This window comes from Galeopterus variegatus, unplaced genomic scaffold (genome assembly GCF_000696425.1).
Source record: "Galeopterus variegatus unplaced genomic scaffold, G_variegatus-3.0.2 Scaffold2925, whole genome shotgun sequence".
Taxonomy (NCBI): domain Eukaryota; kingdom Metazoa; phylum Chordata; class Mammalia; order Dermoptera; family Cynocephalidae; genus Galeopterus; species Galeopterus variegatus.
In genome coordinates, this window is record NW_007729036.1 from 164,030 (window position 1) to 187,223 (window position 23,194).

Sequence of the window (23,194 nt, forward strand, 5' to 3'; positions counted from 1 at the left end):
CGGCGGCCGCAGCCGCGGTGGCAGCGAAGGCGGCGGCAGCAGCGTCCGCTGCAGCCCCACACTCCGCCGCCAAACTGGAGGAGCGACGGAAGCCGGACCCCAAGAGGTGAGCGTCCGGCCGGGGCCGCGGCAGGGAAGGTCAGACGGGTCCCTAGCTTTACGGCGTTGGCGGCGGCGCGCGCGGGCCCGGGGGCAGGTCCCTGAGGGCGCTAAGGCGGCCTCGGCGCACTCCGGGGAGGGAGAGAGAGGTCAGTTGCGGGACGGGCATCTCCTGGGCTGGGCGCCGGCGGCGTGTGGAGGCCGATTCTGCGGAAAAGTACTTTTTTCTTCTTAGCGTTTGCAGGAGGAGTTTGGTGGTCCTGTTTCTCCTCCACTGCACAGCCCCCTGTGCGTAACCGGGTGCTGTTGCCAGGACTGTGGGGCCAGTGGACGCGGCGCGCTGGGCTCCTGCGGAGTGGCACGTGTGTTTCTGTGAGCCTGGGTGGTCGCAGTGCGGCGGAGCACCTGCCTGAGGGGGACACATCCCCAGACCCATCAGTAGGGGAGGCTTGGGGTACTCTCGGTGCCACCGAGGCCGTGACTCCCACTTCGCTGCCGGCTCCAGGACCGAGAATTCACATCTGTCCCTGGCACGCCGAAGGCAGGGGGTGAGTCAGGCAGATTCTCTGCAAGTGGCACACGCACATTTATTTGCAGTGGGTTTGGAAGGGGGAGGCAGAGGTTAAACTGGGTTCTCTCTTGGCCAGCAACGGCGGAGATTTTCTCAGGTATTGGGCAGCATGTGCATCTTGGCAAGGAGAGGTGATTTCTTTTTCTTAAGTGCATTTTACTCAGCCTTTGCCAGTCCTTTAATAACAGTCACCAAACGAAGGCAGGAGTTGGGAACTAAATCGGCAAACTGCAGCAAGCACCCCAAAGAAAAAAGTTCTTAAAGAACAAAAGGAAAAAAACCTGAATTTGACGTGAAAGGTGAAGAAGCAGTTCTACCACTGTTCTATGTTGTAGAGCATTTTTTCAGTTCCTTGTAAAACTTCTGTTTTTTCCACCCCTCGCTCCTTTTCAAAGTCCTGCCTTCTCAGCATAATTGCCTGCAGCAAGCTCTTTCTTCACACCGAAGAGGAAGAGCGGTCACCACTTTGGTTTACCCTTCCCACTTTTCCTATTTCACTTCAGTGCTGGAGAAAGTTGCTCCTAATGGGAAATCATGAACACTGGGCTGTACTAAATGCACATTGTCTCAAATCCTGGAACAGTTCCTTTCCTAAGAGACACTGAATTGTACTGTATTCCCTTCCCTCTTTGTTTTTGTATCTGGGACTTGGAATATTACCTGAATTAAATGAATTAAAGTGTACATTGCTCATTAGGGTTTATCTTTTCACTCTGATTTGAACAGATTCTTCAATGCAGTTAGAATAGTATTCAGTAGCATCTTATAGCCAATGTAACGTCTTTTGAAGACATTTCTAAGAACTCTGTCACATTAGCATTTAAATAATTTTCATGATCATTATAGTACTTAGATTGAAGTTATTAGTGTAACTTCATTTAAAGGAAGCATTCTGTTTTTTTTTTCTAATAGCTTTCATAACAGAAAAAACTTTTACTTTCATTTTAAAGTTAAAAGTAATGATAGGATTCTAGTCTCTATGTTAAATCTTGAAATTGAATTATTTTAATTTTATCCCAGCGTGTCTCAGTAAGATGACACTAAAACTCACATATATAGCTAGAAACAAGAAAGGAGTACTATTATGAGATGTTGAGGAATAGGCCATTTACAGGAGTGGGGGTGGGGTAAGATGGGATATTTAGTTAGTTCCAGGCATGTTTGAGAAAACAGAAAACTAAGAAACCCCCGACATTTTGTATTTTTGAGTGTTCTTCAGAATGATGTTTTTGGTGTCATTTGTTGTTTTGGGGTCATTCCTGGAGACTTACAAACATATATAAGGCACCTTAGCCAATCAGATTTCCAGAATGGACTCAGTTTATAATGATGTATCTCTTTTAGTTCATTTTGTCAACATAAGATAACTTTAAATGTTATTATTTCAAGTCTTTTAAATGATTAGTAGACATTTTGGTTTACAAAAATATTGTGTGAAAGGAATACAGGCAATTGTGTTTAGAGGAAAATGGGATAGAAATTGGGCAACTGTTGGGACAAATTCCAGCTAGTCCTGGTGGTAATCTCATTTTTCTCTGAGTTCTGGAGAGTACAATTTTGAGGTTCTGATCCTTGTTCTGTCAACAAGAGAGAGAGCCTGGCCATAACTTCATCTTAAAGGAAAACACAACACTTAAGGAAAGAAACACACGTTAGCTGGTTCATCAAGTAGATAATCAGGTTTCTCTGCCTGCCTCTGAGGGCGCTGCAGTCCGCGAGGACTCCTATTGCTAGGGGAGAAGAGTCAAGAGAATTCACTGATACTTAACTGTGGTGAGACACGTCACCTCCTTGTTTCTTGGAGTTTTTCGTGTTCATTTTCAAATAATATGGATGAAATAGGAGACTGGAAAAGATTGGGAGTGGAAAGAACAAATTAAGAGGAAAAATCTAATGACAATGTTTTTAAGTAGTTTTTTTTGATTGCCAAATGGAAGGAATCAAGGCACTGATTTGACGGGACAAAGGAAACTATAAGCAGAACACATATCATAGTTGACGCTGTTTCCAAGGACAACCTGTGATTTATGCAATTTATGTATTTTTAAGGAGTCACTTAGCAAAATGGATTGTTAAGGAGCATCCAAGAAGTTAGTAAGACTTTACAAAACTCGATCTTACTATTTTGGCATAATGCAGTAATTTTAGGAGAAGGGCAGAATAATGTTCTTTCATATGAGGTCAGGACTAAGTTGTATTCCAAATAAATTTTGCCTTTCTCTCAGTATTTAAACACTTGATATGTTTCTGTCACAAAATGGAAAATATACCACTGTCTTTATAACAAAAAGATATTTTATATCCTCAATAGTGCATCCCTTTAGTTATTTTTCTAGCAGTAGAGAAAGAAAAAAATTACCTTTTACTCAGTTCTTCTGTCTAATGTATACATATATATACACACACACAGATACTACTGTATTTGTAGAGGTGGCTGATTTTATTTTACTTGAAGCCATATTTACTACTGTCATGATGATTTTGTGGCAATGACTCTTATTACATTTCTCTAGTTTCAGCAGCACAATGGCATTTCAAACAAGGCATCAGAAGGACAGTGAGGGTATGGATGGTGATGGCTTTATTTACCTGCCATGACACAGAAGAGACAGAACTTTTTCTTTCACTCTTCTTCATGATGTTCATAATTTATTCCTTAATGATAACGTCTTACTTGCCTCTGAATTGTGTTATGTATTCAAAAGATGGTGGTTCCCGAGCTGGGGAGGTGGGGGGCTGAGAGCTTCAGCCACACCCCCCTGACATCTGCATCCAGCCTAGCAATGACCGAACCACTGCTGGAAGCCCCCTTGTCTCCCCTGCAGGAATGAGGGGGGTACATGAGCCTCAGCCATGCCCCGCTCTTCCTCCTGCTCCCACCCTAATTCCTTCCCCGGTTCCCTTCTTCCTCCCCCCAACAGCTCTGCAATGACATCTTAGAATGTAAAAAAATAATAATAAAAATAAATAAATAAATTTTAAAAAGATGGTGGTAGAAGTAGCAATTGTGAAACTATGTCTCTCGTTAGGTGTTTGAATGCAATGAAATGTCATCTTCCCTGCAAATTAGGTACAAATTAGGTACATTCTCAATAGTATACATTGAAGAGGATTCATGTTACTCATAGTCCATCCCTTAGTCTATTTACTCCTAATACACGTACCATTCTAATATGATTGATTATAAGGTTTCTAATCCCATAGTAAACAGTAAATTACAAACTAGAAGGTAGAAATGGGCTGATATTGGCGGAAACCTGGAAAACCTTGAAAAGTGCCCAAGAACAGTTTGGTAGTAAAGGAAGAGGTAGACAAAGTCCTATAAGCAGAAGTAAGAAATAAACACAGTGGATGAGGATTATTTAGGTGGAGACCCTGATAGCATCACTTCATTACACCCCCTTCTCTCTCCCTTCCTTCCTGCTCTCTTTTCTCCCTCTTTCTCTCCCTCCATCTTTCCTATTTCTGTTTTTATTGAAGTACACGTGTTTAGAAAATCGTACATGTCATGAAATCCTTGATAAACAGCTCAGTGATTTACCTAAGTGAACACACCCATGTAACCAGCACCCAGACAAAGACATAGACCATTGCCAGCATCCAGAAGCCTCCTCTCCTCCCCCCTTTAAGTATTACTTTCCTCCAAAGATAGCCTCTCTCCTGACTTATGAGACTGTAGGTCACTTTTACTCATTATTGAACTTACTATCGGTGGATCATATGGTACATATTCTTGTGTCTGACTTCTTTTGCTCACCATTATGTTTGTGAGATTCATCCTTGTTTTGTGTGAAGCAACAGTTTGTTTATTCTCATTGCTCTAGAGTGTGCCACGTTATGAGAATGCCACAACGTGTTTATCTATTTTATTCTTAATGGACATGTGGGTTTTTTCCAATTTTTGTCTATTATGAACATTGTGGCTGTGAACTTTCTTATATATATCTTTTGGTAAACGTGGGAATTTCAGTTGTGTGTGTTGTGAGTTGAATTGCTGAGTCAGCCTTAGTAGATAGTGCCTTCCTTCAAAATTGGTACTAAATTCACACTCCAACCAGCATTATATGAGAGTTTCATCTGTTCCACATCCTTGTAAATGACTGGTATTATCTGTCTTTTTTATTTTAGCCATTCCGGTGGATGTATACTTGCAACACACTGTGATTTTAATTTGCACTTCCCAGAGTTCCTTTTGTCCTTTTTCATATGTTTATTGGCTATCCTCTTTTGTGAAGTAGTTGTTCAGCTTTTTTGCTCATAAAGTTTTTGTCTAATATGTTATCCCAAGTAAAAAAGATTTTAACACCTGGGCAGTTAGCTTCTCTTATTTGATTAGAAAACTCAGCTAACCAGGCAAACTCATTCAACAGTGCTTCCATCTAATAAGTAAAGTAACTGGGTAAAGAGATTAGAAACATTTTGAGTTTGCAAAGATCATAGTCTTGATCTATGAGACTCTGTCCTTAAACCCACACCCCTCCCCCAAACAAAACCAAACCAAACCAGAAAAACACCAAAAACCTTTAACACAGCACTCAAAAACATGCAGAACTTGTCCTCAGAGCTTAACATAAAAGTAGAGCATCTTGACCCAATGACTGATGGAGATTTGCATTTGGAAGATATGGACTGAAGACCCAACTCTCCTATTTACTAGTTGTTTGATTTGGGGAATTTAAAAAAATCACGTGTGTCTCTTCTTGTCATTCTTAAAATGATTGTAAAACCTAATTCACAAAGGAGTTATGAAGGACAGACGAAACGATCTTTATGAAACCTTGTTCAGTACTGTAAATGGCCATACATATGATAGTTATTATTATTGTTGTTGTATTCTACAATATTCCTTATTCTTGAGCTGAATTGTGCCAGCACTGAGAATAGTTCCTAGTGTATTAATAAATGTTTGTTGGCTGAATGAATGAGCAACACATTTAAGCATCTTTCTTAAGCTCTTACTCCAAGCGACTCAAACTGTTTTACATTTTTTTCTGTAGGAGTTTTACTTTCATTGCTAAAGCTGAATTAGGAACAGTGTTCATCAAATATCATATTGAAAAATTGTGTCTAATAGCCAGCAGTTTGAGATCACCCATTTCACTATATAGTTCATATTAAATTTATACCCCCAGGTAGCACACACAGGTCCTGGAGAACACTTGAAAATGATCACACTGCTCTTTACTTCATGGGTGATCCCTAAAAGCTTGCACACTGAATATTTTTAGCTTTTCTAATTAGAATACTGGCTACCAAATTTCCAGATTTAAGCTATTGTAGTGAGTTCTCCAGTGCTGATACCTTGGAAACCATGCTTTATGCAAAATTGAAAGTTTAAGGATGAATAATAGCTGAAAGCTGGAGCTTGTATAGAGCCTTTTCAGCTTACCATGGATAAAGCATTTCTCAAATACATCGATTATAATATCAAAGCAGACTTGCAGCGTATACCTTATAAACATTTGGTAAAGCAGCAATTCTTAATGCTTTGAAAGCATTAAGAGTTTGATTCTCAGCTATTGGCTTGACTTTGTGACTCTTTTTTCTTTATCTGGAAAGCTGTTTAGTGGCATGTTATTTTTATTTTTATTTTTATTTTTTTTTGTCTTTTTTGGTGACCGGCCACACCGCACTCAACCAGTGAGTGCACCGGTCATCCCTATATAGGATCTGAACCCGCGGTGGGAGCGCTGCTGCGCTCCCAGCGCCTCACTCTCCAGAGTGCACCACAGGCTCGGCCCTATTTTTATTTTTAAATTAAATAGAATGAAAATTTGTATAATTTTAGTGTTGGAGAATTACATGATGCTCCTTGATACACAAGTAGGTATCACTTTGCAAAATTGGGCATGAAGCAGAAGGAACTTAGATTTTTATGCAAAATTTAATTAGATTTTCCTACTGATATTCTTTTCCTTTTCTTAAATGTGTGTTTTTTCAAGAGCTTGTGGTGGTCTTGGTTGGCTTGTTTTCACTGTTTAAGTATAATTGTTTTGTCTTATGAGTATTGAGCATGTAGTATATAACTTCAGTATAACATAAGTCATTCCACATTTTATAAGGACGTTTACATTTTAGATAGTATACTTCATGTGTGCTTGACCGAAATGTGGCTGATTTAGAAGAAAATGGAATCATCAGGTATAGTAGACAGCTTTTATTTTCTGTTACAGACATAATGCTATGGAAAACTGAAAAAAATACAAAGAGCAATTATGGTGAGCCTTGTTAAACTACCATTTTAAAAATAGAGAATTTCAGAAAACCTCATCTTCTGGGTGATTTCATTCCTTTAAGAAATTAAACTGGGTCGTTTTAAAGCAAATGAATCCAGGCATGTCTGGTTATTGCTATATTAAATGCTGGAGGCAAGGCTCATGCTTTTGGTGTGTACACTCAGCACATGGGATTTTAAAAATATTGGAAGTATGTATTTAGGGAAGGATAACGGTTTATAGAATAGGATCCATGATAACTATATAGTATCTAAACTGGAATATTCCTAATGACTTTGATATACTTTTTTTTTTGGTGGATGGCCATTGGGAGGATCCGAACCCTTGACCTTGGTGTTATCAGCACCAAGTCCTAATCAAGTGAGTTAACTGGCCACCCCTCTAATGTCTTCAATATATAAACCAAATTTTTGCAACTTCTACCCCAGGAGGATTATGAATGAAGTCCTGAAAGTGTTCTTTGGTGAAACGTGTTTGTTCTGAGTGAGGACTCAGTAAGACTGTCAGTTAGACTGAAAGTTTATCAGGACCTTGAGTGTTGATGGCTGCACTCCTGAAACCCTTCCCTTGCCTGTTACATGACCACAGCTGCTGCAGCAGTGAGACATCACTGTTGAACTGCTTCATAAATTCCTTCATTCCATTGACCTCTGGGGACTATGTCCTTAGGAATGTGAGATGAGCACTCATGATGTTAGCAGAGAGTAGGGCCTCATGGTAGGGAGTATACTAAAGTACTGATTACAATTGCCTTTAGAAAATTGCCGAGCATTAACAGATGAAGCAGAAACACACAGCTCACATGTTTGCACTTTTACAAGTTGAGCTCCTTTGCCAGGGAAAAGAGAGAAGGCGGGTAGGAAATGTCTCAAAAGATTTAGATAAATGAGATCAGATAATTTCCCTTGAAAAATACATTAAGAAATGAAACAAAAACACCAGTCCAAAATAGAAAAAAGACATCAGGAGAAAATATAGTTTAAGCACTCATATGTTTTTACTGCCAAAACTTTCGGCAGTGAATTCTACACCATGATCGATCACTTTATTGCTTACTGCTTTGCCCTTCCGTTTAATTGTTTATGTGTTCATGTCCTCCTACACTGCGTGCCTCCTCGCTTTTTATGTCAGCATATTTTTAGTGGTCCTCACAGTGGCTAGCATATTCTATAACAGAAAATACTTATTTAATGGAATGATACTTAGTTACTTTAAAAATTTGGGCAGACCAATCAGAGATGCCCAGTCATATCATCCAACTTTATCTAAACTCTTCCTTCAGTGTAGAGCAGCTGTGGTCGTTGCTGTTAGGCCTTTCGAATATTTCTTGAGAAATTTGTTGTAATGAAATTTGGAATCCAGTAACTTTTGGGTAAAACTTTGTTATTAGGGTGTGTGATGTGTTACATTTCCTTGGAAAAATTACTTAACCTATTTTAATATGACTGTATTTTATCTGTTCTCTGAATTGGACAGTTTTACTTACTCTTTGTTTGATACTAAAAATGAATTGTTAGCACTTTAAAAAAATTTGTTTTATTTTGAAATAATTATAGGCTCACCAGAAGTTGCAAAAAGAAAGTGCAGAGAGTTTTTTCATACCCTTTACCCAGCTTCCCCCAATGAGCACCACTTGTTTTTAATTTAATTAAAAAAAATTGTTTAAGATTCTTAAAAGGCATCTACCTAAAAAGATTTACAAGGAATTATAATTTTTAAGCCTGTTCTGAAGAAATACTTGTTAATTACTCTTTTTATAATTATATGTATATGTATATATAATCACTTGTTATAAAAATAAGGAATTAGATACACCTACTATTTTGTGGATTTCAGGTAGAAAAGGTGCTCACATGACAGGCAAGGAGGAAGTGAACAAATGACTTATTAATTCACATCTCTGTGAATTTGATGTTTGCCTCATTCCAATCATTTTTTATTTTTTTATTTTTTTATTTTTTTCCTTTTTTGTCTTTTTTACTGACCGGCAATGGGATCGCAACCCTCGGTGTCGCGCCCACACTGGGGACCGGCAACAGGATCGCAACCCTCGGTGTTATGCCCGCACCACGCTCAGCCAGTGAGCGGGAACCAGTCTCCACATGGGATCCGAACCCTCGGCGGGAGCACCGCTGCTCTCCCAAGCGGCGCACTCTCCAGTGCGCCACCAGGCTGGTCCCCAATCATTTTTTATATTGATCATATTGATCGCATCAAACTAGGAGTTTAAAATCTAGATGTTGTTCCCATAAAATCTTTGGAAGATGTAAAACAAATATAAGCGAGTGCGGGTGGAGCTCCTTGATGGCATAGGTGTTAGGGCACCACGATGATACTGCAATTTATGTAAAGGCGAGAGAATATCATTGTACTATATATCTCTGTGTGTTAGGTTGAGACGTTTTAGAGCAGGTGTTTCATTTATTTACAGATGCTTTATAATATTTCCAGTGAAATCTCAGTATATTTCACTATTCTTTAATATATTGCTAAATGTTACTTGAACATGTTTGAGTTCAATTATTTTCTTTTCATAGGGGTCTTTAAATGCTGTATGTCTGTGTTCATCTGTATGTCTGAACCTTATACAGTCTTACCTAGAACGTTCCTTTGAAGGTTTGGTCTTGCGCTTCAAGACAGACATAATTGTGAAAGATGTAGAGAAATGCACTGTGTATCATGAAAATAGAGGAGTTTCTTTAAGAGAACAGACAGAAAGCTGTTTGAATACTTATTGTTTTGAGCAATGAAGTCTGAAGTCTGAAAGGAGACCTCACTAAAGCCTATAATGTCATGAACACTACCCCCAAATTCAAGAATATCAGAATTAGGTGTACTACTAAACATAAATAAAAAAGTTTAAGTTTATGTAGTAGGTATTTATGTGAGCAGCTTTTTACCCCAGGAGGAGAAACTGGCTTCTCTAACAGAAGGTCCAGAACAAATCTTTGAGTAGATTAAGTATTCATACAATTTGAAAGAGAAGATGGGCATGTTTGGTAAATAGACCTCATCTTTTGAGCAGTTTTTCTCTCTTTACCCAGGATTATTCTCTTTTCACAGAGCTTTTTCAAGCCACTTATTTTGTAGAATGATTTCCTGTTCTTTGATGTAGCTGTCAGATGTGACTGAATCTTGGTCTGCAGGATTGTTGGTCTGACCCTACATGACTATTCCCATAAAATTTATCTTCCCCAGCATGTCTTATCTCAGTTCTTGACCTTGACCAGAAAGCACTAGTGTAAGTGCGTTGTTAGATTTGAGGTTATAAAGCACTTAGACCTCCATAGACCTCCTTGTAAAATTTCTCTGACTCAAGTCCACACCTTGCTGCTGATAAAATGAAATTGGGTATTTCCGAATTGAAACCAACAATTTTGGTTCTGGGTTCATTTGGGATAATCCCACTAATCTGAAATAGTTTGCTTTCCCAAATAAAAGAAGTATATTTTGTTTTGTGCAAGTTTAAAAATTGTTGTGTTGGAAAACTTTCTCAGATGTAATGCTATGTACACAAATTAAATAGGGAGCTTGGAAGGTCCAGTGCCATTTATTCCTATTTGATCCACACCTTTTAACTTCTGTGATGGATGGACTCTAGCATAAGGTCTTGTACTACACAGTGTCCTTTATATAAAAACCAGAGCTGCAGAGAAAAGTGGGTTAGAGCATGTGGCCTAGGCTTCAAGCAGATTGCTGCTTTAGTTTGGAGCTGCTGGAATAATTTTGTAGACCTGTAGAGAAAGTGAGGCATTCTGTTCTAAGATGGGTGTCCAGGGATATGGTATATAAGGTAACCCTGATGACTTGGGGAGCAGTGGTGGGGTGAGGTGAATGCCTAAGGTATGGACAGTAGGTACTATTCAGAGTCTGTAGAATCAAGAAATGGGAAATAATATTTTGAAGAGCCCGATTCCGGGAATTTGTGAACCTGTCTGCGTAAATTGTAGGAGTGGTCTGTTTACTGTCACCAGAGTATGAAGTATTCACTTTAATTGAATTTTCTGATAACTGAAGCTTACCTAATTAAGTGTCCAAACTAAAATTGTCTTAAAATATTTTTTGATGTACATCATTCCAAAATGAATTACACGCACTTATCTTCTGTCTCTCGATCTTCATTATATAATTCAGAGATGATCTCAGGGCTTGAGATGTGTGGAGCTGTTGCTCCCACACCAAGTGTTCACATATGGTTATGCCTTAATCTCTGTTTAAGACATAACTAAGACACCCTCTTTACAACATAAGGGATAAGCAAAAGCATGAATCAGTGTATCCTGGGCAGGAAAGTGACATTCTCAAGTGGTCATCGGCCATCAACAAAGTGGCTGAGTAGAAAGACATGAAAGGACGGGAGGTGATAGCAGCTGTCAGACTGCAGGAATAACTGGAGGGCTTTGAGAAGGTTGCTGAGATCCACAACAATGCAGCAAATTTTAGTTATTGTTACTGAGACCTCTTTGAACCTATTGGCTGTTGGGGTCTGTGGGAACTCCTGTCAAAATTATTTTCTGAATCTGCAGTGGCTGTCGGGATTTCTCTATGCTGGTTAAATGCATGGACTCTGGAGCCAGAGTGCCTGGGCTTGAACCCTGTCTTCACCACTGTCTTAGGCTGGGTTCCCTGTGAAACAATTTCTGAGATTGTGCAGGAAGTTTGTCGGGACTTGTGCTGAGGGACTACCTGTGGGGGAGTGAAGGAAGTTGGATTGGGCAGAGGGAGGAGTTGAGTGAAGCAACAGCAGCAGAGGCCTCAGCTGATTCCACCAGGAGCTCTGGAGCTGGGGAGACCCTTCAGAGGAAGCCCACCTTGAGGTAAGGCAGCCAGGTCATGAGATGTGGGCTTCCCCTGGATAGGGGTGTGACCTTGGGCAGCTGGCTCACTTTGGCTAAGGTAATTTCTGGAGTTAGACTGAGCTGAGCACCATCAGCCAACATTCCCACCAGCTGGGGGACCACCTCAGTCCTGAAGGGGAGATCTGGGCAATGCAGCACAGCACCCAAATTCTTATTTAGTGCCTTATCACTTGGACAACTCTGTGCTTCCAGTTCTTCATGTTTACCTTGTTTAATTCCTAGGGTTTAAAGTAAGTTAATGTATAGTAGGTGAAATGCTTAGAAAAGTGCATACTTCATAGTGAGTGTGATTTAGGTATTGGTTATTATGATCATACTTGACTATATCAACCCTACCTTTCTCTTATAATATGAAGGGTCTTCAAAAAGTTCATGGAAAGATTTGTATCTTCTTTTAATTCTATTTTTCCACAAACTTTTTGAGATATGCTCTTATGGCTCTTCCAAAATGTTATGAGTTTGAGAGCTAATGCTCTCATTATTAATTTTTTCTAATTCTCTTTTTAAGAGGAAAACATCTGGCAAAATTTTAGTAAAAAAGAATTTAATATATTATGTGTTTTAGTACTGTTTGCATTTTTAATTTTTACCAGAAGAAAGATGCAAAAAGAATAATTACTGATAGGAAATTTGAAGGATTTAAACATATGGTGAATGAAAATTTTAGGAGCACGTATGTGTGTGTGTGTGTGTGTGTGTGTGTGTCAGTTCTTAGCCTCCCTCAAAGTAACTTAGATAAGCAACTTGTAAGTTAACAGGCAGTCTGTCCGTCTGTTCGCTGCTGTTGAGTTGGGGAGTGGTGCGATAAGAGGAATTCATGACCAGGTGATAGTGTCCAGCTGAGAAGCTCCTTGTAGTCTTGGCCTTCATTTTTCCTGTCACTCTGATTCTAGATCTAAATGTTACAACGTACAATCAGTAAATATAACATTGACACTTAATTAAATTGCTTCATTTCTTAAGCATTTCAGAATCATTCATTTCAATGTTTCAGTATTTAAATTCCATAAATATAGAGCAGATCACCTGGCATGTTTCAGAAATTTGGTTTTGATTCAAAGTAATGTTCTTATGGAGGTTCGGCTTCTGCCAATTCCTTTCTCATTCACTTGAGGACATGGCTAATTCCCTTGGACAGTTTTTATCTCCTTCATATTAATATGTGTGGAAGAAAATGCTTTATTTGAAATTACTGACTTACCCCCCTCCCCCCTACGATAACTATATTATGTTATTTATTATTAGGGGCTATCTGATTGCAATGTTAACAGTGAAGCAGAGATAGTTAAGAGTATATGTCACAAAACACTTCTTTAAAACATAAAGTGTGCGGGGCCGGCCCAGTGGCGCACTGGATAGTGCGCCGCTTAGGAGGCGCGGCAGCGCTGCCGCGCCTCCTAAGCGGCGCACACTTGAGAATAAGTATGAACAACTTAAAACTAGGGAGGAAAATGGATTCAAGAAAGGCTTTTTTTTCAAAAAAAACTTTCGAAGGAGATATCATATTTCCTCCTCCACTCTGCTGCCTTTTTTAGGGTATACCAATAATGGGATATTGGTACAAACAGAAGAAATATGCCCCCTTTATGTTTTTTTTTTTTTTTGTCTTTTGTCTGTTTTTTCCGTGTGGGGCAACACTGAGGGTTGCGATCCGTTGCCGGACACGGAAAAAACAGACAAAAGACAAAAAAAAAAAAAAAACATAAAGTGTGCATATTTCTTCTGTTTGTACCAATATCCCATTATTGGTATACCCTAAAAAAGGCAGCAGAGTGGAGGAGGAAATATGATATCTCCTTTGAAAGTTTTTTTTGAAAAAAAAAGCCTTTCTTGAATCCATTTTCCTCCCTAGTTTTAAGTTGTTCATACTTATTCTCAAGTTCTTTTAAAGAAATGAATATGTGAGGAGTGAATCATGAAAATTAATTCATCTTTTTATATTTATTATACAGTGATCTATAGAAGATGAGAATTATATGAATACATAGAAAGCATCAAGCTGAGTCAATGAGAAATTTTGTCTTAGCTTAACTTTCTTTGATGTTTGCCTTATTTCTGAGTTGAACAATCTGTTATGGATTCCATGCAGAGTTCCATAGTTACTCTGCTTTTGTTATGTGAGCCAGGAACCTAACGGACATTTCACATCAGCAACCTGCAGTTTTTTCCTGCTGAGATTAGGAAGGTCTAACACATTTAAGATTTCACTTCCACATTTGATTGAGGGGGAGGTGTTTGGGAGGAGCGAATATGAGATTGGGGAAATGTTTGGGAGGAGAGAATATGGATAAAAGATTTAAGGTTGACTAATAGATGTGCAAAAATGTATTAATGTTTAAATATGATGAGCAGTAAAAACTCATCGCATAACAAGCCCTTTCTAAAAGCAAAAACGACTTTTAAAACTGTTCATTTTCGGGATTAAAATACATAAACCCTCTTTTTAAAAAAACATTGTTGAGCTTGATCTAATGGGAAACAAGTCCATATCCAAGAAGATTATGCCAGTATAGCTCTTAATTCTCAAAAACATGAAATTATGACATTTGTATAGATGATCTTTCACTGTGTAGGAGATGTGAAGTAAAAAAATAATATTTGGGACAGAATTATTTGTTGTCTCCAAAATGGACACAGGTGAGAATGATTTCTACCTTTGTATACGTAACCTCAAGCTGGCCACAATTATTATGTGATGGCTTTTCAGAGGATTCTGCTCATAACTCTCTATCTATTTAAAAACCACTTACTGCCATCCTCTTTTTTTTTTTTCTTTTAGTTTGCATGCAGGTGGGTTTTTATGTGGGTTATAGTTATACTTTGGTGAAAAAAAATATTTCTCAATCTTGAGCCATTGTTTTGAGTTTTAAAATGAATAAATGCAAATCAGAATGCTTTATAGATAAGAAAAAAATTTTCCATCCAAAGCACTTTTTTATTTAGATAAAATGGCTTATTACTTTCACTTAGAGCATAAAGGTTAGTTAATTCTTAGGTTGTTCATCTAAATTTATACATGTAATGCACCTAAATAAATGTTTGCTTAAATGGTAACTAGTACAGGAGATGTACATTAAACTAGATTATAATTACCTGCAAAATTTTATGAATAAAATGGTTAGTAAATTCACTGATTATTTTAACTTAATAAAAGGCAGGAGAGGAAGGATACCTAATAAGCATAACATTGTAAATTCCAGCAAAACCACGCTATTAGAATTTACATTTTCTCAGAAAATCAAGGACTAGCTTTTCACCCACAGGACTCTCAAAGGTTGACCAATAAGAAAGGAAGGTTGCATGTGGGTGTTGGCTATTTGGTCTAATGGTCTAAGTAAAATGGGAAAAGAAAACAGGGACTTATACTAATGGTTCAGTTTCCAACAGTAAACCTGGTAAGTTCACTGTAAGTGCAGTTTACTGAAAATTGATGATGATTTTTAGCACTTAGCTTCTTATCTTCAAAGCACTTTGCAAATGTTGAATAATTAATTGCTACAACCCTCATGTGGGGATAGAATAGCAGGCATGTCTTTCTGTTTACCAGGAAACCATTATAGCAGAGTCTGGAAATGTTGATTTTTATTTTTAGAGGTGTCTTTGCTTTCCAAGGTGACCAGCTTTTTAAATGCTGCCCTGATTTCCAATCACAGCAGGGTCATGGGAAAAGTAACCAAGGATGATTAGTACTTGAAAATTTTTCTTCTCATTGTTTCCATACGGATTTCACTTTTCGCCTCACTTTTGCCTGCTCATCATTTTGCAATGGTAGGGTTTTTATTTTGTCAGAAAATGGAATATTAAATATTAGTAAACCCGATGGAACTATGAGGAACAACTTTAAGTGGCAAAAGAAATTCCACTTTTAACACTTTAATAAATTAAAGAAGTCAGTTTTTCAAATAGTAGCTTTTCTAGCTTTAACCTAATCTTGAAGTCTGAGGAATAATGAGCATAGACTAATATGCCTAATAGTGCATTACAGCTTATAGTATATATGCCTAATAGTGTATTGTAGATAGTTGAGCTGTATGACATACATAGAGGATGAACTTATATTAAACAATAGAAAACAAGAAACTATGAGAGAGGCTAATTTAGACAGAATAAGTATAGAATAAGGTGGCTTATTGAGCACTGGAGTTAATACATCTAGGGAGTTTGAGGAGAGAGAGGTCATGGTGAAGGGCCTTGAGGTGGTAGGTGGGGATGTGTGGTGACTGTGTCCTACCAGACAGTATCTACATTAGCCAGACTAATTCCTGGCTTGTTTGTGTTGCCAGCGTCAGGATGTCTACTGATTAGCTCTCTGGAGAGATGCAGGATGAAGTCACTGTGGCAGACGCGGAGGGCCATCCATCTCTCAGATTCTCAACTTTTGAAATAGAAAGGAACCAGGACCTTACTGCGAGAGCAGTTAATCCTTTATGCTTTGAGAAACTCATCAGATAACAAAGAGAATGCTGTGGTAATCATTTCTGATGAATGCTGAGTTTTTTTGCATATGATTAACACCTTTGAAAGCAGAGCAGAGTTAGATTCTTCATGTCATTTCAAGGAGGTGAAGCCTAGGAATCATAGAAGTGCCAGCTTACACTTGCCTATTAATGCAGGCGTAAGTTCTTAATCTTTCTTTTTTTTGAAGCATAATTGATTATGCATATTTTGGGGGTACAGCGTTGACTACCATCACCTGTGTACAAGATGTGATGATCAAACCGATATTAGCATATTCATTGTTACAAATCATAATTATTCTTTATACCCCTTACCAAATCTCTCTCCAGCCCCCGTCTCCCTCCCTCTTTCCCACCTCTAGTAACCATAGGTTTGTTCTCTCCTGAAAGTTCAACGTATTATTGTGATCTTTTCTTTCTTTCTTTTTTTGATTGTGTCACTGCAGTTTCTTTCTTTCTTTTGTTCATTCGTTCGTTCTTTTATTCTTTCTGTAGGTTCTTAATCTTGAGGTCTCAGGCTCACAACTGGGTTTCAGGGAGGCCCATGAACCTCCAGATATTATATACAGAATTTGCACACACACACACACATTTTTTTTTTTTTGGAGGCATGTGTCCAAAGGATTCATGGTGTTGCTGAAGCTGTGACATATATAAAACATTTAATATTCCATATGGACTGGTGTTCCTTAAGAATGTTTATGTAGTCTCTTCCAAATAATAAAACAGAATATCAATTTTTACATATCTACTCCTCCAAAATCTGAATGGAAAGGAAATGAAAGTCTGTCAGCTCTAGGACGTCACCTCTAAAAAATCTAATGTTTTTATGTTATCAGAGAGTGCAGTGATACAATCAAAACCATTGAACATGGTTATTTAACTACAGTACATTAAATTTGGCAAGGTAGTGATCAAGTCCATCTTATCAACAATCAGTCATGGGACCTTCTATCAGATCTGAAGAAGGTGTGCCCATAAGGGTAAGGCAACTTCAATTGCGCATTTGTAGTTTAGCTTACTTTCAGACACGGAGTGCTTTGATAGCCTTTTTGTGGGAAATTGCTCATTGAATACGTGATAGAACTCATGGGAAGTAGGAGGGTTCTTTGCCTCAGTATATAGTTCTTTCTGTAAGCAAAGTAGCTGTTTTCCTGAAAATTTGTATATTAATTTAATTAGTGTAAATAATATCATGTTTATGTGAAATTTTGCAAGTTGGATCATGATTATAACTCATTAGGGGAAATTTGATATTTGAAGAAATACCGCAATTTAAGAGAATCAGTAAATATGCAAAACAAGACCAAAAACTTAGGGTTCTTTACTTGAAGTTCACAGTCCTTGTGGTGGGGGGTTTAATAACCCCATGAAATTATAGCAATATTTTAATTGTACATTCATTTATTTTGAAGTTAGAACCCACAGCTTTCATCAGATTTTCAAAAGCTTCATGGCCCCCAAAAGTTTAAGAATCATTAGCTTATAATGTCAAAATCTTATGTATGTTTGCCTAAAAAGAAGCTTTCTATAATTTTAAGGATTTTGCTCAACTTCAGAAATCTAAAAACAGGTCATTGATAAGGAATAAAATCATTGTACAACAAGATTGAGTTCAAAAGTGTTTATGGCTGAGTACAGCACTTGATAAATACATATTAGACTTGACAAAGGTATAAGAAGATAAGCAAGAATTATCTAACTGGTAACTCTCAATTGACTGAGGGCCTGAGATTGAATATATGGGTTGAAATCTATGAATCATTTCACCCATGAAATTCACATTCATTTTGATTATTTTAATCAAAAATAAGAATAAAAAAGAGACTTTTCTGACCCTAGAGATTGGTTTGGGTTTCATTTCCTCTGCTGTAGTTATCTACTGGAAGCAAATCATGTAGTGGTTAAGTACTCCATCTCTGACATCAGATTGGATGGTCCTATTGCTTTGACACTTATGACTGTGGTCTTGGGCAATCCACTTGACATCCCTGTGCCCCCATCTGTAAAATAAGCATAACAATAGTACTGAACTCATAGGGTAGTTGTGGAAAATCAAATGCTGTAGTACATATTGAGAACAATACCTGTCTCATGGTAAGGACTTAATAATTTTATTGTTACTTCTAAAGCGATGCCTGCTAATAAGTTAGATAAGATTCCAGGGGCTGAAAGGACAGTAAGAAGAAATAAGATGTTGGCTGCATTACAAACCCTCCCTTGAACAAATGAGAATTGATAGTTTATATTATTGACACTAGCCTGAAGTCTCATGGAGATGTTTCATTTGATTTAGTATGTTTAGACATGTAGACCTCCTGCATAGAATATTTCTAAGTTCATTAATACAGAATTATAAAAATTTTAAAAAATTGTAACCATGTGTGAAGATAAATTTATAGGATGTGCTTCTATATCGTTAAAAGAAAGTATATCTATAGGTACAAATCACTGTAGATTTTAAAACTAAATATGATTTTCCATCATTTGGTGGGTATTTAACTGTCTTTGTTCACAAAAAAACTAAATGAAGGTCACTGTGAAATGCACTTTAAAATGTTGAAATGAAGATCCACTTTAATCAGAAATAACATCAAGATATAATCCAGTTTGATTTGCATTCAGAAATCTAGGTTGTTTCTAATATTGTCCAGTTGAATACTGTGTGTCAAAATTAATTGTTCATGTGAAGTTTTGTGCCAGAAAAAAGGTTGTTTTTATGTCTACTTGATTTTTTTCAAAACTTAAATAATTTTTAAATCAGAAAATAATAAACCAAATAAGTGTCGTTATTTAAAAAATTCAGATAAAAAATAAAATGTGAAAATCAGATCATTAAGTACATAAGCGTAGATAATCATCTTTTTGCAGTGGTAAAGGATGCTTTGGAAGAGGGGAATTGACACAAAATTTACTACTTCACATTCTCCCTCTTGAATTACTTAATGGTCTTCCAAACAACTTTGTATTTTTAAGAACTGCATGAAGTCTTACTTTTTTAATGTAGAAAAAATTAACACTTGAGTTCTATTTTGTTTTTCTCCATTTACATTTGAGTTTAAGAAACTTTTGGAAGGCTTCCCTCTTTTGAGAAATTAAAATAATATTATATATAATGTTTTATTACAGATATCCAAATATATTATTGGCTAATCATATCTCCAGGACTAAAATAATTATTAGAAATATGATTTTACACAGTTTTTCACATTATATTTAAAAGACTGTCTGGGGTATATTAGAGTATGCAGAAGCAAACTTGGTTCCTTCTTTTTTTTTGTACTAAATTCTCTTAATCTTATTTAATAATTATAAATTATGGGATTTTTTTTTTCCCTGTTGTAGTCTTTCCTTTTATTATTATCATCTGGACTGTTCTATTTTAAATCACCTTCCTGTTTGTGATTGTATGAAATGCAAGTTAACCTAATTAAGTTGGGTTCTGGGATGCTTGAATCAGGTTCCCAGGCCATTTGTATCATGTCTTGAAGACCTACATGTATTCAGATGACCCTCACTTGAATCTAGGGTAATCCCCGAGCCATGACGAAAGGTATGACATGATATAAGGATTTCTCAGTTTTTTCCTTCAGTTTCTAGACTTGAAATTGGCTAGTATTAGTTGAAATATTTGGTTAGGAGAAGCGATTTTGGTTACACCAGAAACCTGATCTTTAAATTGGTTCTGTACTCTTTATGCAATGCTCTTTACTCTTCAGAAAATCCATGTCAAACTTCTTTGCCTTTGGGGTTTATTTTCAATAATCAGAGTAAGTATGGCATAAGTTACTTTACATGACACAGGTACATATTTATTTAAAATTTTTTTTTATTGTAACATAGTTGATTACACATATCTGTGGGCTACTGAGCTGAATATCAATATGTGTGCAACATGTGATGCTCAAATCAGGATAATTAGTATATTTTATATTATAAAATATAATAACTTTTTGTGGCCCTTTACCAATTTCTCCTTTACCCCTTCCCCCCTTCCCACCTCTGGTAACCTCAGTTCTGTTCTCTCCTTTTGAAATGTCAACGTATCATTGTGATATATCTTTGCACATATTTATTTTTCAATGCTTGATATAATGTGCAAATCAAAAGGACTCCCTATATTATTGGACACAATATGCTATGTCTTTAACTTTTGAAATTAACAGTGGTATTTTTATTTAATAGCTATCTATTGTTTTGAGCACTCTTTTAGGATCTTTGAGAAAGAAGCAGCATGGCCCGTATCCATCCTGATGTCTAACAGCCTATTGGGGGAGACAATTCAGACACATTTATCAAACAGCATACTACAAAGATGTTGTAAGAATAGGTTCAAGAGTGGAGGGTAATGGGCCGGCCCGGTGGTGCACTGCTACAGTGCGCCTCTTGGGAAGCGCGGCGGCACTCCCGCCGAGGGTTCGGATCCCACATGCAGACCGGCCGCTCACTGGCTGAGCGAGATGTGGGAGCAACACCGAGGGTTGCGATCCCGTAGCCGGTCCCGGTCCAGTACGGGCGCGACACTGAGGGTTGCGATCCGTTGCCGGTCATGAAAGAAGACAAAAAAAGGAAAAAAAAAAAAAAAAGAAAGAGTGGAGGGTAAGTGAGGTTCACAGGTGCTGAGGCAATCGAACCTTTCACTTTTCCTTTTTCTTTCTTCTTTTGAACACTACACTTGGATCAGATAATAAAGATGCATCATAAATATGGGTTCCAGTAAGCTCTGTGTGATGCATTTTGGGTATTTTCATTTATTTTTATTTTTATTTTATTTTATTTTTTTTTCCTTTTTGTCTTTTTTCGTGACCGGCAACAGATCGCAACCCTCAGTGTCGCGCCCGTACCGGACCGGGACTGGCAACGGGATCACAACCCTCGGTGTTGCACCCGCAACCTCGCTCAGCCAGTGAGCGGCCGGTCTGTATGTGGGATCCGAACCCTCGGCGGGAGCACTGCCGCGCTCACAAGCGGCGCACTGTAGCAGTGTGCCACCGGGCCGGCCCAGGGTATTTTCATTTTATTCTTGCAACTTCCTTCAGAATATTACAAACATTTCAGCCTGTTAGTACTGCTCTGCAGTTACGTGTGATATAGACTCAACTTGCTTACTCTCCAATTATAATTTCACCCGATAAGTAAGTATTGTGGGAAACCTGCATTTTACAGATAGCCAACTTTTCTATCAGGGTTAGTTATGCCAATTTAAAATGTCTTTGGTAATGACAAAAAATTATGGCTGCCTGAAAATGGGAAAAATAAATTATGATTTGTTCTTGGATTTACTATATTTATTTACACCTTTCAGGAGATTCCAGTATTTTATTTTATTCCATTATTATTATTATTATTTTGTATGTTTTTTTGGAGAAGATGTTCCAGTGCTTATGTGATTTATATCCAGTTTCCTAAGGTGTTTGGCCATGAAAGTCTCTGAGATTGAACATTTACACATTTTGGGGGGAGAACTCTGTAACCATATTTATCTTTTTCTTTTCTTTTGCTTCTTATTTTAGTGACCTGTCTTTTGAAGCCTGCTTTGCCAGCAGTGGTAGGATGTTTCTGGGGCTCTTTGTAACTGCCAGCGTGGAGCCCACTTGAGTGCCTGTCTGAACTCACTTGGATGTTGGCCTGAGCACACCTGGGTGCCAGCCTATGCACCATTAGTGTTCCAGGGACAGTCATTGATTGCTTGCTTTGGGCAAGCAGATACTGCAAACCTGGAATCCTTAATTTCCTAGATAGTTAACAAGGGTATAGTAAACATTATCTTTCTTTTTGGCTGTTGAATAGCCATTATCTGATTTAAGGAGAAATCATGACACTTACACAGTCACTGTCAAAAGATGTAATGACTTAAACGTACTCAGTAAATTGCTAGAGCCAAAGTGACAGTTGCCAGAAATGTTGAAGGAGTTTAGTGTCCTCTTTGAGCAAGTTTAGTCTTTAGTCAATGTATGTGTGTGTTACAATGAGTAATGATTGGTAATTTCTTATGGTTGTTTCTCACAAAAGAATATATTATTTGTGATCTCTCTCTGTTTTTCTATTCCTCCTTTCACTCCCCACCCCCACCCCCACCCCAAGCAAAAGCCTAGGGAAATCAACCCAACTAAGGAGAATGCTTTCTTCTTGCTGCTGGGAATGCTGTATTTGTAGACAAGAAAGTCAGAGGAAATATCTCTAGGTCTTGAAAACGTATATTTGTTAGAGTTCAGAGCTATGCAAAATGATCTGCTTATGTGTCATTCTACCTCAGTAGCCTGTAATCTCCTCCACGAAGTGGCTGTATCTTACTGCTTTTCTATGTTCCCAGTCTCTGGCATGAAGTGACACAGACTAGGTCCTCAATAAGAAGTTGTCCAAGTGAGCTGAACTGGAGATACACAACTGCAGTTATAAAGGTGAAAAGTGGCAGAGAAATGGTATTTGATATTCAGAAGTCCCAAAGAATTGCCTGAAAAGTCTGAACAGACTTCAAACCAAAATATGACAAAGAAAACTCATGTTCAGAATGTTTTTCTTTGTAATTCATCTTGGGAACATTTATTCACTTGCACGTCCATGTGGTTTTTGCATTGCTTTCAAATGATATCTCTGTATGCCAGGGGGACTACATCATATACTTTTACCACAAAAAACACTCTTACAAAACAGTTTATCTTTTTATAATTACCTCCCTCTTTTCCTTTGCTTACTCCTACAGATTTTGGGCTTTGGCTGGTGATTTTAGAAAGATTTATCATTTGTTTGCTTCAATGTTATAAATACCATGATTGTCCTATAGTACTATACACTGGTAAATTTAGATCTGTCATTACCATGCTTTACTTAAATTACAGAAGTTTTAATATATCACCTCTGAAACTCCAAAAAATTCGCAAAATTAAAACATCAAAATGATACATGATAGCTTACACTCTTCCTGAGGTTCTTTTACCAGGGGAATAGAAAGATATTTTGGTTCTATAACAA

General features: G+C 37.7%; 1 protein-coding gene across 1 annotated transcript in view; it reads left to right on the forward strand.

The window, feature by feature from the left end:
• Positions 1-41: 41 nt before the first annotated feature.
• The window catches only part of LOC103599370 (electrogenic sodium bicarbonate cotransporter 1-like), a gene marked incomplete at its 3' end in the record, with an annotated part of 72,358 nt that continues 49,205 nt past the window's right edge, over positions 42-23,194 (forward strand). The window contains exon 1 of the mRNA XM_008583482.1: positions 42-106. The remainder of the gene's footprint in view (positions 107-23,194) is intronic.